The sequence below is a fragment of the Lineus longissimus genome, chromosome 9, assembly GCF_910592395.1.
Source record: "Lineus longissimus chromosome 9, tnLinLong1.2, whole genome shotgun sequence".
In the NCBI taxonomy this organism is placed as follows: Eukaryota; Metazoa; Nemertea; class Pilidiophora; order Heteronemertea; family Lineidae; genus Lineus; species Lineus longissimus.
Genome location: NC_088316.1, coordinates 12,962,591 through 12,979,727, shown reverse-complemented (window position 1 = coordinate 12,979,727; position 17,137 = coordinate 12,962,591).

Here is a 17,137-nt window from a genome sequence, read left to right as displayed (position 1 = left end):
GCCATCCAAAGTTGCATGATTTATGCTCTGAAATATCGTAAATTCATGATATGACATATTCAAACCGCGGAGAACTACATGTAAGTAACCACCAGGGATGATACCGTCATATGGCGCTGCGTCAAAGCCACTAGATGAATTGGAACGACTATAGCAATATATGATTCATGATCACGTCCGCAGTGTTTGCCAAACTCGCGCCTCAGGGAATGCGATGATCAATCATTGACTTGACACAATAAAGTACCGTTTGACTTTGAATCCCTGAAACCTACCAGATCCGGAATCACTCTGAAAGACGCCTTCGCCAGTCGAGAGACGCATCGTTTCTGCCCATGCTTTCTACAATCTGAGCGTAATCTTCTGCCTACTTAATCACCTGTCTATTCGTCAACGCAATCCTGCCGAAAATCTCCTAAATTTGAGTTTGAATTTTTAAAACGACCTCGGTGAGATTGGAATGATGTTGCAAAGGTCATTGTCGTTGACATGTCAATAATCATTCCAAGTTTATCACCTTCCCGTGACGAAATGAGGAGGGTCGGGGTCTTATCGACCATTAACCCATCTTCATTCAACATAAGGAATAAGAAAGCCGTTGGATGTAAGATTGACGGATGGATGGCTGAATTCCTTCAACGAATTGCTAGTTACGATTGGCGGTGAAAATTTAAGAAGTATACGTAGGCGTAATCGCTAGTGGAGCGAAATCCCCTTCAAAGCCGGCGGTTGATGTTGTCGTAGGAATTACATGTAAATACAATATGTGCAACCCATCACAACATCTTCTGTAACCGGAGATTAAGAACCACTTTTGAAATGATACTGTCAAGTTAGTACGGATCTGAAGAGAAAGATGAGTGTTTTTGAAGAATGTAATCCGGTACTTTACATCAATAGCTGATGGCAAGGTCGAAGCAAATCACACAACAAAATATCAAAACATGAACCAAATTCACGATTAAAAAACAAAGTTTCTCCATGTAATATCTGCATATCTCAAGAGCGATCCTTCGCATTTGCATCCGACAATAAATATTTATTTTGTAGTGAGGAGGTGAGAAGCTTTGTTCTCATAACGCAATATATATTTTGACATTAAGACGAGTCATGCTATCTTTCCGGCACGTTTTCGCCAATACCATAAAACTTCATAAAAAGATAATTCCATTAGCGCAGGGGTGAAGCTAGATGGGAAGAGGGTGTTTACCAGTTTTAGCAGCTACTCGCCTCAGGGATTCTAACATCTGATTATTGACACGAACATTTGGAAGTAAACAAATGGCGAGAAGAAACGTCGCTTTATCCGATATCGGCAAAGACTTTCGTTCTCGAGTTCGCTGAACGTTTAATTGCCGTTATGCGTGAGAGCACATCGTACTTCCGTTACTTTACACCGGCTTAAGGTACCGTGGCATATGCCAAAAAGGAACCCGCTCAGGTGATTACTGAAAACATAAAACAAGAAACAAGATAAAGCTCCTTTTCAGCTTATTTCTATGCACTCCATTCAGAAACCTTTATTTTGAACATTCTCAGAATCGTGACGATGGGATGAAGTTAAGTCGATATATTAATAGGACAGTCAGTCAGCAATAACATACTCACTCAGCAATAAATATGACAGTCACTCAACAATAAGACCTTGCCGACTTAGAAGGTGAATGACCGAGATGAAGAGCGTCATGTACACTTGCCAGCATCATGACCCTCATGGTCTTCCTATCCTTCCTCTAAATCTAGAATATAAACCCGTGGCGTTTTTTATACCAGTTTCTGCATCTATCCTACATCTTCAGTACATTCCATGCATACTTACGGTTCGGGGCCATGTACGCCAATATTCATAAGATGCAAAAGTCTTAGTTGTCAAGATGACTTGTCAATAGCATGATCTCACTTTTTAAAGATACCTTGAACGTGGTCACTAATTTTGCCATTAATAACGGGGAAGAATAACTTACGATTTTTCCGTCGATTGAAAAGCTGTAGATGACATTGATATGAATGAATGAATGAATTCTACACTTATAGGGCGCCTTTCCGTGGTAGCACCACGCTCAAAGCGCCACCTCCCCGAAGAATTGATTAAAAAGCAAAGTTTTTAATTGTTTTTTGAACATTGTCTCTGGCTGGGACCTCAGTTCAAGTGAAAGTTTATGCCAGAGGTACGGGCCGCACCTTGAAAAGCTGCGGTCACCGTACCTGAAGGGTCTTGAAAGTGGCTGACCTAGTGCGACCTTGTGTTTCCAGGAGGAGGTCACGCTGTACATGTAGTAATAGAATATAGTACCTAAATGTTTAGTTTCACCACTTAAAGGTTTACTTGAGTGTAAAAATCTTTCGGGCTTAATATTCAGAGCGCACGAACGATTTTTTTTTGTTTAATGTCATAACATGTGTAATGCATCGCTTATCATTTTTTCTCAGAATTATCGTGTTGCTGATTCTCGGCGTATCTTTTAGAAAGGAGATGGGTATTTCTTTCTGATTTTAAAATCTACCAACAGCAGATTTTTACAGAGACTAATGATTTCCAATATCGGAAGGAGCACCTGCAGAGAGTTAATGAGGGTAATTTGATATTCTATCCGAACTCAGGCAGAAGTTTTCCAATAAAATAACGTAACCTCGAGTTGGTTCTCTCATAAATTCATTGAAAACTTTGACATGGTTGATAGCAAGCGAGTAATCCGGTGGGAAATAGTGTAATTGCATGATATGTACGCTTGGTGAACAAGAAGAACAAGTATAGGGTGATTCGTTTTAGGTCCGGGAAATTAGGTCTTCTACATATGACCCGAGTTTGCTGCTTTGATCATGCCCCTTCTTGGCAGATTACTAAAGGACTGTCCAGGAATATACATGTAAAGGCTTGTGTTTCACAGACTGAACTGTATGTGCGGGCGATTAAAATTACGTGATGTTGCGCTTGGTGAAACCAATAGATTCGCTTTGATATCAAAGTGCTAATCAATGTCAGGGAATCGAGAAAATTCCCCGTTGGACGGAAGCGATCTCGAAGATTGTATGACCAACCGCTGAAGTCAATACCTTGGTGACAAAAGGCTGGCTTGCATTTGTTGTGCTTCCGTCCTCATCAACGAAGCTTTCATTACCGTTCAGCCTCGTCCCAAGTCATTGTGAGCCTCCGCTAATTCCTGACAAAAGGTTGGATCGTATAGCTGTACGATGACCGGAGTAATCGACCACTCAAATATCACGAGATCTCGCAGGGAGGGGCGTGGTTTTACCAGGCTGATTACCGTATTTAGAACAATGACGTGTGTTTCTCAACCCGAAGATATTGCAGGAGAGGGGATCAAGGGTGTCGGAACTACTTGCCTTGCCCTTCTGGATGCGCAGAGTGACGACAGACGGTCAGCGCTGGTACTGACAGTGCAGAAAATCCAGATTATGTCGCGTGTCAGCGCTGTCTCCTTTGATCGGCTCGTCATTGATTAACGTCCAGAATATCGAGAAAATTGCCTGTCTGATGGAAGCAATCTACGAAATTGCTGGACCAATCTTTGATGTCAATACCTTTCTTGACAAAAGCCTGACTGGGCCATTCTCCCCAGCAATGTCCAGTAGTGAGCCTTTCCTTTGTTGTGATTTTCAATGCTTGGGAAGGGTTAATATGTCTATCGAGTAGTCTTCTTTCGTCCGTTGGTCCTGCCTTTGTCGAGCCAATGCAGAACACGTACACAGGTATGAAAAATCGAAGTGGAAATCCTTTTATAAAATCTATAAAAAAAATACAGGGATTGAATCAAGACGAGAAAAGTCGAGCTGATGACTTCGGGAGATTTGCTGCGAGCTGAATTTTTCCATTTTATGGGTTAATCTGATAAAGTTGTTGGTAAGGCGATTTCTCGGCGCAGAGCATGCCCACATTTAGCGTGGTACTCCTTTGAGTCCGCGGGTGGAGTATATCAATCACCCATATAACAAATAAATGCAGTGCACAGTTTATCGGTAAGGTCAGTCACCGGGCCGTACTCGTCTGACGGCGAACGCAGTCATGAAAAATTGGCTGTTGGGCATTAATCATTCAGACTATGGAGATTGATATTATACCGTATATCAGAAGATCAAGGCGGATCTCGGATTTCTGAAAGCAGATTTGGCCAAGACAGACTGGTATTTTTCACAGGTAATACATTGCTATTGACTTATGAAGTAAGAGTAAGATTAAGAATAAGAGTACATGTAGTTGGTCAGAATCTGTTTTCTTTAAGGCTTTACCCCGAAACTAGCCTTAAAAGAATACTATATAGCTGACCTCTTCTTCTTTTCACCGAGAAGGAAGTTTCCCGGAATAGAATTCTGCCCAATTTAAAGCCGGCCTTTGTACATGTACCTTTATCACGTTCCTTCAACAAGTCCTCGACCAGTTTACGAACCCATGTAATTCGCCTGCGTCATTGGGAGGAACTCACGATCCTTAATTTGACTCTGTAGCACCGGAGTGCGATCTCCCCGGCATTTATCTTAATATCTTCAAACAACCGCTGGCAAGGTTGGGGCCAATTTGAAAGTATCGTCAAAAGACGGCACGGACGGCCAGTTGCATACATTATTGGGTATTCAAAAGCCTCAGCAAAGGGTTGACTGGCCGCCGCCGCCGAGACACAATTTGTTTGATCGGCGAGACGTGTACACAGTACACTTCGCAGGAGTTGTCCTGGTGCAACGTCTTTGGTTTCCCTCATCAATGATTCCATGGCAATTGGCAGCAGAAGAGACCATGACTTTTCAAATAGGGAAACAGAAAAACGTGTCAATCTAGTTTTACTACCCCAAACAATGAGGGGAAACGCTGAGAAACGGCTGCGTGCATGATAATTGCACTACGTTGTGTATACATGTAACTCCAAATTCTATTTTCCTTACCGACGATGATGCACTACGAACTGCGTACGCCTTTAACATCTCAACGAATGCCACCAGTCGTGTCAGATACAATTTGCTCCGTCAATTGACAAGATAAGGCACAGAGAAAGGTATTAGCCTTTGAAGAAGTTGACTCTTTCTGTCAGCCTCCTTGCGCATGGAACGAGAAGTCTATATTTGTTGACGTGGTTTCGTCCCTGCTTGAATCGCCGTGGCCGTTATTGCCCAAGAATGGCCCTGCATGGCTCGGCTATTTAATTTTTCTACATCTTTTACGCCCTCCAGTCTCCCGAAAGTTTGTGACATTGTTAAAATGATATATTAAAAGATTTTAGTTGACATAATTTTGTTTTAAAAGACATACACTTTTTTAATTTTGTCCCAAAAGTTCTCTTGTTGCGGCCATTTTCAGTCGGATTACACTACACTATCGCAATGTACATGTATGATGTACAGTGATATGACGTCACGACATGGTAGCTTACACTGGCCGAGAGGAGAATATTCTTCATGAACATTATGTCTGATTTGAATATTGTCTTTCTGTGTGTCTGCGATAATCTAGCATACTAGTGTTCGACAGAAACAAAGCAATTTACTGTTACCGAATTTGTGGCACAGTTTCAGTGAAGACTCTTGCACATGACCAAAACTACATGTAAAAGATCCCGTACACAGCCGTAACCGCAGCAATGAATATTGCCACCAGCTGGGTGGAAACCTTTCTTTCATCATGCTTCACACGACCGTACAATGTAGCCACATTCTGCCTTCGGAGCCTTGTAGGAAACAGGTATCTTCAAAATCTTCCGTCTGCAAGCATAGCAATCCGAGACAAACTCATGTTGGTCTGAGAGTACGCGTCGGCCATTGTATCTAATGAAGCCATTGAACGTTTGTCGAGCGAAGGTGATCTAACATTGTTCTCTATTAGATTTACTTGACACTCTAAACATGGACCAATTACCCGTTTGCCAGATTCATTTATTTTACCACAGATGGATATTTGACTTGCACTCGTAGTGGCTTATTGTAGGAGAAAGTAGGATGTAAATAGTGTGAAGATTTTTTTTGGGTCCTATTGGTCATTTGATTCTCATGTCGAAAGGATGTCCCATGTACCACGCCCATCCGGGCATGGGCCGATACGGACGGATCCCTGTATATGTATTTAACATTGAAGTTGAGGACGTTTTTTTCATGGCCACCCGGTATTTCCTCATCTTTCAACAAAATCCGTCATTTTGAATGACTGCAATGATATACAATGCAAATTCGTCAATTTTGACAACTTCGATAATTTCGCCTGAGAACACGAATTAATCTCAAGTCAATTGCATTTCCCATCGTGTTGTTTAGTCAATTTCCTGTGAAATTAACATGGACAGCCAGGAGCATAATGGATATAACACTCTGGTTTCCGGAGTGGCTGCATATCACGCGGCATCTGCATAAAGCAGTAAAGGGGTATGCCGATTGTATTCAAGCGTGGGTCATGCAGGAAAATGAACATGTAGTTATGCACAAAGCCATTGTATGCATCTCTCATGAAACATCGTATAGTACATATATTTGTATATTTGTCTACACAACGGCAATGTTTAAATTTATTAGCACTACGTATATTTTTTGCAATTGCAAATTTTCAAATTCAAATTCAAATTCAATTACAAATTTTCTTTTATACGAACCGCTGGAATGGATACCTCGCACGAAATCGAAATCGGCCCATTCACGAAATGCTCACGTCTTCATCTCTGATGAAATGTTTCTACTCATCATGCATTAGCCATTTTGTTTACAACATGTAAGTGATCATTAGGTCTTCCCTGGAAAGAAGATTTTCACGCGGGGAAATGACGTATAAATGTAACATGAGTATTCATCGTAATGAGGATATGTCGAATGCAGTGAAATGGGTCGGCTCATGACTAGATAATCTATCAGGATCATGATTAATGTCGTCGAAAGCTGTGCTGATATGTAGAGATCAGCTGTCAGCGGTGACGTGGCTCGATCGCCTTTCGAACGCTGAAGATAAGGTCCACCTGGCGACGTGTGAAACAGTGGAGGAGTGGCCCAGATTGACATTCTAATAACACCGGCCCGTCATGTTTTCTTCCTCTTAAGTAAATATTTATACTTTTGAAGAGAACGTTCCGCAAACAAGAAAAACCATTGGCGTACTTCGATTTGCTTTCTGCGTCAAGCGAATACTTAATCTTCCCTCAATAGTTTATGTGGGAGAAAAAAGACCGGGTGACACATGGGTGATGTTGATAAAATAATACTGCCTGCAGTTGCTGCATGCTAGGTCCCATTGCGCCGACTAAGACCAGCTTATTTTCCGAGTGTTTCGTTCGGTAGATGCATAATTCAATCCCTAGTGGGTTGGCGAGTCTCTACTTTTTTACCAAGACGGTCATTTTTGGTCATCTTCCTTTGGTGTTGACCATTAATCTTCGGCCAGCTTTCATCAGGGCCACTCGTGCGATCTAGCATCCAGACAGAATAGTCGCCAGAAGACCAATCCATCAATTTGACTGGGATCGTTGGACATTAGGATGAATCAAATTACATCTGTTCCGGATCAACAAAAAGCTGTGCGAATATGCGAAAGAGGAGCACGTATATCAATAAATCACAGTTTCCTCTCGGATTCATTTGGAGTCGTGTGGACCGGGTCGCATCAGTCAAGTCAGTTGATGATAGTCACTCATGTCACGCCCCTCGTTTCTTTCTGTCCCCAGGTACACTGCAAGCCAATTAAGCTTCTCGAATGGACACGTACGCAATGTAATACAAGTACACTCATAATTGATGTTATAAGAACTTATTTTGCACCTAACCATATGGTTTATGTATCATTTATGAAATTCTGTATGTAAAAATTTATAGAGTCAATTCCGGAGTGACGTGCCTGACTTCACCACCTCCATGAAGTGGATTTACCTACAAAGTGGATACGGAGTGCAAGATTGAAGCATTGGACAGCCGAAGGAAGAACCATCGGTTAAAACTGACAATTTACAAATTAAGGTAACATAAAAGGAAAAAACAAAACAAAATTAGTGTTATTTCAATAAAGACCCGGTACAGTCTTGCGCTAAAGCCTAGCTAATGCTTCTGAAGAAATTTGATTCACGAATGGAAACAGATCACGAAAACTCGTTAACGTGGCTACGCATCGGGCAACCTTGATTTTGTCACGCCTTTACCCAGGGAAGAAGTCTTAAGAATAACATTATTCAAAGTGTAGTTGAGCATAATCACGGACTTAATTGACAAACATGTCCTGGGGTTAACGAGAGATTCCTGTTCGTTATTAAAGACTCGCGTAATATCTTTACCAAGCGAACCATTACGCCTTCGCCAGCTCCTAAGTGGCAACAGATGGCTCAAGTTCTGTTAATGAGGGTCACGCTGCGAACTAACAATGGCTCTGTTATAACATATGACCACCTTTATGACCTTCCCTGTTGATGCAACGGAAATGCCACTGCATCTGTTCCGAGGGGCGCATCATAGTGCGAAAGATTCATAACAAACATCAGAGGACAACGAACAGACCAAAAAGTAGGCTTTGTTAATAGCATTCCGCGATAATGAGGTCACTGCAGCTGCTGCCCTCTATTTCCCTATCGTTGAATTACAGGCAATGTCGGACAAACATGCGGTTTCGTAATGGATTCAGGCTTTCCAATTAGGGCAGTTAGATTCAATCTGGCACATGTCCGAGTGTTGGAAATACTACATAATTGTTCTGAATATTTCTCTCTCTGACTCTATGGTATCATTCATGCTAAAACAATGCAGGGTCAAAGATAATTGACTTTGAAATAAGCTCAAATGCGTGGAAATAAGTGTCGATGTCCGACTGTCACGTGACTAAAACGTCATCAATATCTTATTCAAATGACCTTGTGAGCTATAAATAGTAACGTCGCGGAATGCTATTGTCTGCCAGAGCCAAATGGTCCATTGACAGGATTGACGTATCTTTGTATATTAATGGATACCGTGGTGAAAGGTGTTAACATTAGGTTGTTGTGTAACACCAGTGACATTTACCGATCGAGCATTTGCTGATGAACTTGACGCAGTAACCTGACTAATACCTCCCAGCAGATTTACTCTTCTTTCAAATGATATTTAGATATTGCTGTTGCTAAAGGAGACGGATTAGCACTTTTAGAGAACACGTTATACTCTAAAATATCGCATTCGATGCAAACCTCATGCTAAAGACAGCTATCGTGCAACCATCTCTTTCAAAAATGACCTCCATAAGTAACCACAAAAAACGAAATTTTTCTCCAAACTTAAAATTGATAGGAATCAAAAGATTGGCAGACACGGCAACAGAAATTGACCCACATGTATGCCAGAATCATGAAATGTACTATATTACTTATCATAAATTATATTTTATGCAATATCTTATATATCTAATATGTTTTTGTAATATAGAAACTGTATATTCTCCCATTGGAACTTGAGCTATTATCCGATAAGTCCGATATTTGCCTAGCGTATTGTTCGTCGGGTATTCCTAAAAAAGTTCCAATCGCCGTGAAAATTGAGCGTTTTATGTTACAATTATTAGAATTAGTCATAGGTCTCGCCATGTCGAGGGGATATCGGTCTCATTATAATAAAAACCTTAATGGCCAATATCGGTGTGGTTCACTCTCGAAACCGGTGCGTTTTTGCCATACATTGATACAATACAAAACAAGTAACAATGTACGTTGATGATGTAATAGAGTTCTGTTCTATTATTGATATTGTATTCCTAACTGGAGAATATCCAACAGATTATAAAAATGTGAAAAACCATTACAATCTCAGAGAGTGAGATTTTGGGCTTCTGAAAAAGTTTTTTTTGGTAAAACACAAAAACCCTCACTGATGGTTGTCGAGGTTGTAAAGCACCATCAAGGATTTCACTGAGCTGAGAAACCTCAAAGGAGTGCATATTTGTGTTGGTCGAAAAACCATGAACTGTTTAAAAAATTTTTTTTAAGAGTGTAGGACACTTCAAAAAAATAAATTGGGCGTTTTAACGTATTACAATCCTGGCACGACTACTTCTGAATGCGACAATAATCGTGGCCAACCATTGCATAACATCGCTCGATCTGGAACTGGCCACAAATTATCACGGGACAAAACGTGTCAATATTATGTCTAATTGGGATGCTATAATCTCATTTTCCGCGGCTGCATTTCGCCATAATACTTCACGGCATGCAATCTGTTCATTTGCCAGGAATTGTGCTGGTACGTGAGTGTCATCATGTCAGCGAAATAGGCAGCACTGGGATGAAATATTGATATAACAACCTCAGTGTTATGCCGCAGCATGGTTTAACTGTAGCATGGCCGATGATGACTGTTGAAGAAGCAAAAATCTATCCAACCAAAACATACTTATGAAAGTAGATCACGTAAACACGCCGCCGCTGTTCCGCTTGAGTTACCTTTTTCATTATAACCAATATGGCAGACCAGAATCTGCTTTGGGTGTCGATTTCTATGTCATTTCAGGTCTTTTCTTTTTTATTTCTTACATGTACATTGTTTTTCTTGTTTTACACAATTCTCTTTTTGCACTCTGTCAATTAGGACCGTATCAGCTGTATCTGGTATGGCTCAATTCTCCCGGAAGATGCGTTGCATTGGAGTGATGCGGAAAGATACGACGAATCCCAATGACTGCGAATTCCCATTTTGTTGCTGATTATGGTGAAAGATATACACCACAATAAAATACACATTTCAAACGATAATGGTGTCATTCTTACATCCATTTGTAGCCATTAGGCAACATAAGGCAAAGGAAGGTTTCTCGTCTTGTTCGCTTACATCTCTATTTCGCTTAGAAACGGTTCGGCGGTGATTTTGATTTTATCACATACATTGTAATGATATATTAATAATAAAATGGTACTAGTATGGCGCAGCTCATGTATACACGTACATCGCTGCGCCCCAAAGTGAAAAATAGTTATAATGAATGTGCCAGAAGTAAGAAATCGTCTTCTTACTTTCTGCTTCTAGGCAAATAATTATTGCCAATGTTACTCCGTCTAAGAATCACACCATCACCATAACATATGATAAATCTGCCATAGACCATCTGCGTTAGTATAAGAGTGCGAACTGATATTCATCGCTGGTAGCATTTCGCCGGGCAGCTCGTTTCGCATCTGTCGCCAGGAAGAATAAAAAAGAGTTTCCTTCCTTCTATTTTGTAGCTGATGAGTCCATCAATCTATCAATCCATCAAGACTAATATCAACGTTTTTTGTTTCGACCAGAATCGGACCGGAAATTACAGAGAGTTGAGAGATCTGCAGGTCGGCCAAATGAGCAATGGTTATCTAGGAAGTGGCCTACTTTTTTAAGGTTATTTTTTTGACAATCAGGGTAGTGGCAAATTCGTATAGGACAATTCGTTTTTATGGGATGTCCGAAACAGCTCAGCCTGGCGATATGCTATATGTCTTGGTGTTACAGGTAAGGAAACGCCATGATGGCCACGAACTAATTTCATGATTTGACAACAAGCCTCACGTGACCCCCATTAGCAACAACCGAACTGCTCTTATATCAAACCGTTCCGAAGATTTTCTGAGAATACACAGGTTTTGCAACCCCTACGAAGACGAAATGCGATCAACGAATGTCTGTCGTGTCAATATTGAACGTTATTGGTCTGTCCAGCTGTGGTGTAATGCAAACACTGCTGGGAAACACGACGGACCGACACGACGGGTTGGCCATTTCCACATCCGATTTCCCCGTGGTCTTTTATTCGTTCAATATGGGCTGATTGCCTTACTCAACCTCATCATCGCTTCCTCTTCGATCGTCTCCGCGGCCGACGAAGATCCCCAGTAGATAAAAACATTGTTGTGGTTGAAAAGGTGGCTTCCTGTTGTATTCTCATTTGGCGTAGAATATAGGGACGACAGACTTGGCAAAGACACAGTGGCTCTGGGACATTCCATGAATATTTCCTCAGGGTCTTTATGAAATCTTAAATCGTCCCTTAATGTTTATTATTTTGACAGGTTGGATCGTTTGGATGTCGACGACATGTGCACTTTCGTCACTTTTTGCCGTTGTGCAAACTGTCGGCCCACTTAGTGCGCATGTCGCCGGCACCCCGACGACACAACCCATATTATCTGGTGCCATATAATAGGTCTCGACCTACATGGTTACCAGTGTAATGCATGTACGTTTTATTTTGTTCATAATTCAATGTCTTGTCATGTTATATCAAATATTGTACATGTATTTTACACGAATAAATAAATAAATAAATAAATGAACACATTCGTGAGGTTGGCAATTGCTCTGCAATTTCGTGATATGTCGACAGGAGAATGCCAACTTAATGTTTTGTGATTAGAAATGATTGTGTCAGGGATTCCATTTGTTAGGCCTTATCACGGATTTCTATGCGTCCGTGTTTTTTCCATTACATGTTGTGACCACACAGGTTTTTGTATTTCGACCAAGCTTGTCTGAAAGCCACTCCGCCAAAGAAAGGAACTAAGGGAATTTGGCATGGCATGTATTAACCACCCTGTGTATTTGAGAGTGACAGATAAGATCAACTTCGTAGACATGGTAGGCACAATGCGAACGAAACTGGTGATAGTGGTGATTAAGCCATGGTTTTATGGATAAAAGTGAAAACAAGGCGCCAGAGACAGTGAGAGACAGCGTCTCTCCCTCTAGATTTTAATCTTGAACATGCTAAAAAACAACACCGTAGCCTCCGCGCGCGTTGTCTGGAAGCTAAATAGCAATGTCAATACATTGAGTGCCAATATGCTTTATAGCGGAACATGTTGAAGCTTAGCATGACATGTCTGTCGTTATCTTTCACATGAAAACTGGTTTCATTGGAAATTTCTTGTGTTACCTTTGATGATCAATACTGTCGTTGAAAGCAATCATAGTTTGTATAGAATGACCCATGGGGATTTCTACGCAGGACGGAATTGATATTACACGTATGACACGGTCTTGGTTGTCATAGGTAACCTGCTTAAGCAAATTGTCTTCTGTTGAAACGTATGTTCTTTTGTCTCTTTTAAATCTTTAAGGTCTTACGTGTTCAAAATATCAAATATTTCCGTGTCGCACGGGCATGTAATGCCATCGCCCACATGTATTCAGTGACTTTTCACAATAAAGGGCGTAATAATGCATAAAATGTTAACCTAAACGAAGTCACCGATACTCCCGTCTCTCTATACTAGAGAACGAGAAGACGAGCGAGGTGATTTTTTGCTTTTGTTGACGACATCAAGTCATCGTCGTCGTCAAATTGTTTTCGTTGTATTATTGTTTTTAGGCTTACTGGACATTCAAGGCGCACTATTTCATGACATTTCCAACAACAGGCAACGCGATGGGAGGAAACCAGACAACCAGACGTAACGACAAAAGTAAAGGTTAACGCCAAATTAGTTGACTTGTCTTGTTTTGAACTTCCCAGGCTTAAGAGTGAAAAAGGCTGCGTCAAAGTTAATTCAAATTGTCGGTAAAGATCAAGGATGGATTCCGCGCCGATAGATCAAGAATCTAATACTTCAAAATAAACTTAATCACATGGCGCAGCGGCGCGAACCACATTAATTCATTCAGTCTTTTTATGTTGGACCTATCTTCTGCTCTCCTTTGCTGAATTGATGGGGAATTGATGCGCGACATTCAATTACTATCCAATCGATCAGAAGCTGCACTGATTATACAATGTACATGTAGTGTGATGGACACATTCAAATTTGAATCATATCTTCTTTAACGATTTTACTAACTTATCTTTAGTTCCTGTTTTTTAAGTCCTCTCTGTTGTTCGCCGATTGCAATGTGTTTGGATCTACAGCTACAGAGAACACTGTAACACCGCCCGGGCATCTGTCTGCCCGCTTATAGTCTTGTGAAATCATACGAGAAAAGACCTTGGTTTGCCGAGATTTTCTGCAAATTTAGGATTTGCGCAACCTATAGCCTGTACAAAGATCTCTCACTCTCTCCATTCCCTTTCATATACACCTGTACATCTTTCATTGCTTCGAAAGTATTGTCAATTGAAGAAAAGATGTAGCCGCGCATGTCGAACACATGTACCCCCGCACATCTCGGCGTTTTTTGTTTCTCTCGTTGCGATTTGATTAAGAATGCAATATCATGAAGAAAATTCCCATCTGCCGCCTCGCTTGGAACATTGCGAGTGATTAATTAAGCGGGACTACTCTGCAACTGGTGTTCGAGCTAACCGGCGCACAATCATTGGAAGAAAAGATGTCGCGGCGAATACCGAACACATGTACCCGGTACTTCTTGGCGTTTTTTGTCTCTCTCGTTACGATTTAATTGAGAATGCAATATCGTGGAGAACATTCCAATCAGCCGCCTCGCTTGGAACATTGCGAGTGATTAATTAAGCGGGACTACTCTGCAACTGGTGTTCGAGCTAACCGGCGCACAATCATTGGATCTTTTTCATAGAGTCATTTATGTCCCAATGTTTTAAAAAGATTTAGCTGAAGAAAACGAAAATGCAGCGACTACTTTTAATCATACCTGTTTTTTCTTCTTCTGATGCCAACCATGGGTAGAAAAAAGGTACTTGTATTCGTTCATCAAATAAAGAACGTGCTTACACCGCAGCAAGTTTTTTTTGTTGCGAGTAAGAATGCTACTCTAGGTTAATTGTCATTGACGTGATTGCGAATTGAATGCGCCAAATGGAATCCCCCGTGATCAACCGGGATTTGCCAAGATATTTTGTCAGCGTTGATCAAAATCAGTCGGAGGTAAAACTTTATTTTTACGATGGAACTCTGAAAATGGTTGTCGATTCCAAACGCCGATGATTTTCTTCCGCGATTGTGGGTGAAGTTCTCTATTCTAAAACACTTCGGTTGCAATGTTTCATTTGTTAATGGATTATATACTAGCCTCGTTTAGACCATAGAAATTTTGTTGGGACAACAATAACATGTTTGCTTGGTATAAGATATGTCGGAAGCAGATTCTCGGTGTACAAATTATCAAGTTTCAATTGTCTTAGAACAGAAATGGTTACCGCATAGTCGGTTTTGGTTACAAAGCCTTCAAAATGTTCAGCTGATTAAAGAATTTGAATGTTCAACCTTCAGTTGTGTGAAATTGGCTGGGTCAACGCATTACCCGAGAGAGCTCTGTCCGAACGCGTTTTTCTAAACGGGCGGCAGCTTTACGTTCACGAGTGACTTGCCCGTGTACATGTGTTCTAGTGTCAGTGGTAAAGATTCATACACGTACCTAATCCACTACAGATGTGTTAACACGCACGTATGGATTAAATCATCGTTGAATTGATATTACTACCGCAAGCACTCAGGAGTGATGCTCAAATGTTACTTTTGGGAAAGAAGCGGAGTTGGTGAAATTGTCGCAATGAGACTTTGGGCGGCTTTAAAATGAGATACGTAACGCAGAATGACAGCAGAGTCGAATTGAGTCCCAAGTGGGTCCCAACTGTGGAGTTAAGATTTACTGTTTAAAGTAAGCAACGTTGAGGTATGCAAGACCGTACTCCGTTATTGAGTTCCGTTTGGCCACAAAGCTATTAAACGGGAATTTATGTTAGCTTTTTTATTGATAAAGAACATTAGACCCAGTCGCGTTTTTCGGTAATGCGAGCTAAATCTCGCACCAGATTTATCAAGTGTCCAAAAATGAAGAATTCACTTTTTAAAGGCAAGTACGGGGTGTTATGTTTATTGACACACTGTACATGTACACGTCGCGCTGCCAAAAAAAGCGTTCAACTTGTTAGAATATTTGTCGTGGAAGTATCTTGTATTTCCGACGGAGAAATTCTTCCAGACAGCGATAGTTTCGTTGATGTACAGCTCGATGCGTAGCTGCATGCCATCGCCCCGGATGCAGAGCAAATACAATGATGCCACGTATGTAGATCATTTTAATAGCGATGCCACGTATGTAGATCATTGTATTAAAGAATGTACCAGTACAAAAGTATGGGAAGTCGTTATCGGAGGACCTCCCTGATACGACATCACATGGCTTTATTCTTGGTACTGAGGTGTCCGTATCTTCCAGCCAGCTTTGTCTTTACCACCCTTTCGTTCGTGACGGATAAAACCTGGCGGAATGATCTGGGATGAGATTAGAGATCATGACAAACACACCGCCATCTTAGCCATGGGCATGCGGCCGGCGCCTTTGTGGCGTGATGACATTAGCTGCATTAGTCGATCAAGGTTTGAGCTGAACTGATTAGATGAAAAAGAACAGATAACTTCGACAGATGGCACGGTCCCTTCTCATATAAGACGGTTCTTTTTCATGCAATGTAAGTCACTGCCTCACCTTTTCTTTCCTATCTTTGGCGAGAAATGATTTCAACTTGGGCCAAGAAGCTTGCTCCTAGCGACTTATCCTGTTTATGAACCGAATGTTCATGCAGATTTTGAGATTGGACAAATTTCTATTTTATCGTCGAAATGATGATTCAGTCACCATTATGATAGCCATGTATTTAAGTTTTAATCATCCTTGCAGTAGACAAGCTTTTTATACTGTATTGAACAAAAGTTGTTCTGGCAGATGATCCAAAAAAAAATCCTTTATAGATTTTGCCTCCCCGCCATCCATCGTATGGATATCCAGTTATTCTGAGACATGTACTAGCTAAACATCGGGGCACCAATATCTAGAAATGCCCCCTTGGGCATCTTACATTTAAATAGTGATCTCACAGCTGAGTGTTATTGATTGCCTTTTCGTTTTGGTCGTTCAGTGGTATTGAGCAGGTTTCGGAAGCCTAATACGACGAGCTACGAACGTTGACGTACGAAGTACGTAGGCGTATTTTATCGACGATTTGTTTTCTAGAATTTCCCCGATTCCTCCAACAAAGAAGTACATGCATAGAGGATAAACAACATGTACCATTTTCGTGTAAATGAATTTGCATATTCACAAGACTTGATGCCACCACTGACCTCCGCACTTTGTCGTATATACGTACGGATTGCCAATGCTAAACCTGCCTATACCAAAGAGAGGACACATGTGGTAGACTTGGCTCGTTATCATTAACAACAACTTTCGAGACACGGTGAGGCTCGTTGAATAATATGACGACCTTGCGGCAGGGGTCCGAAAATTTCACCTGCTAAATATACACGTATCTGCTGCT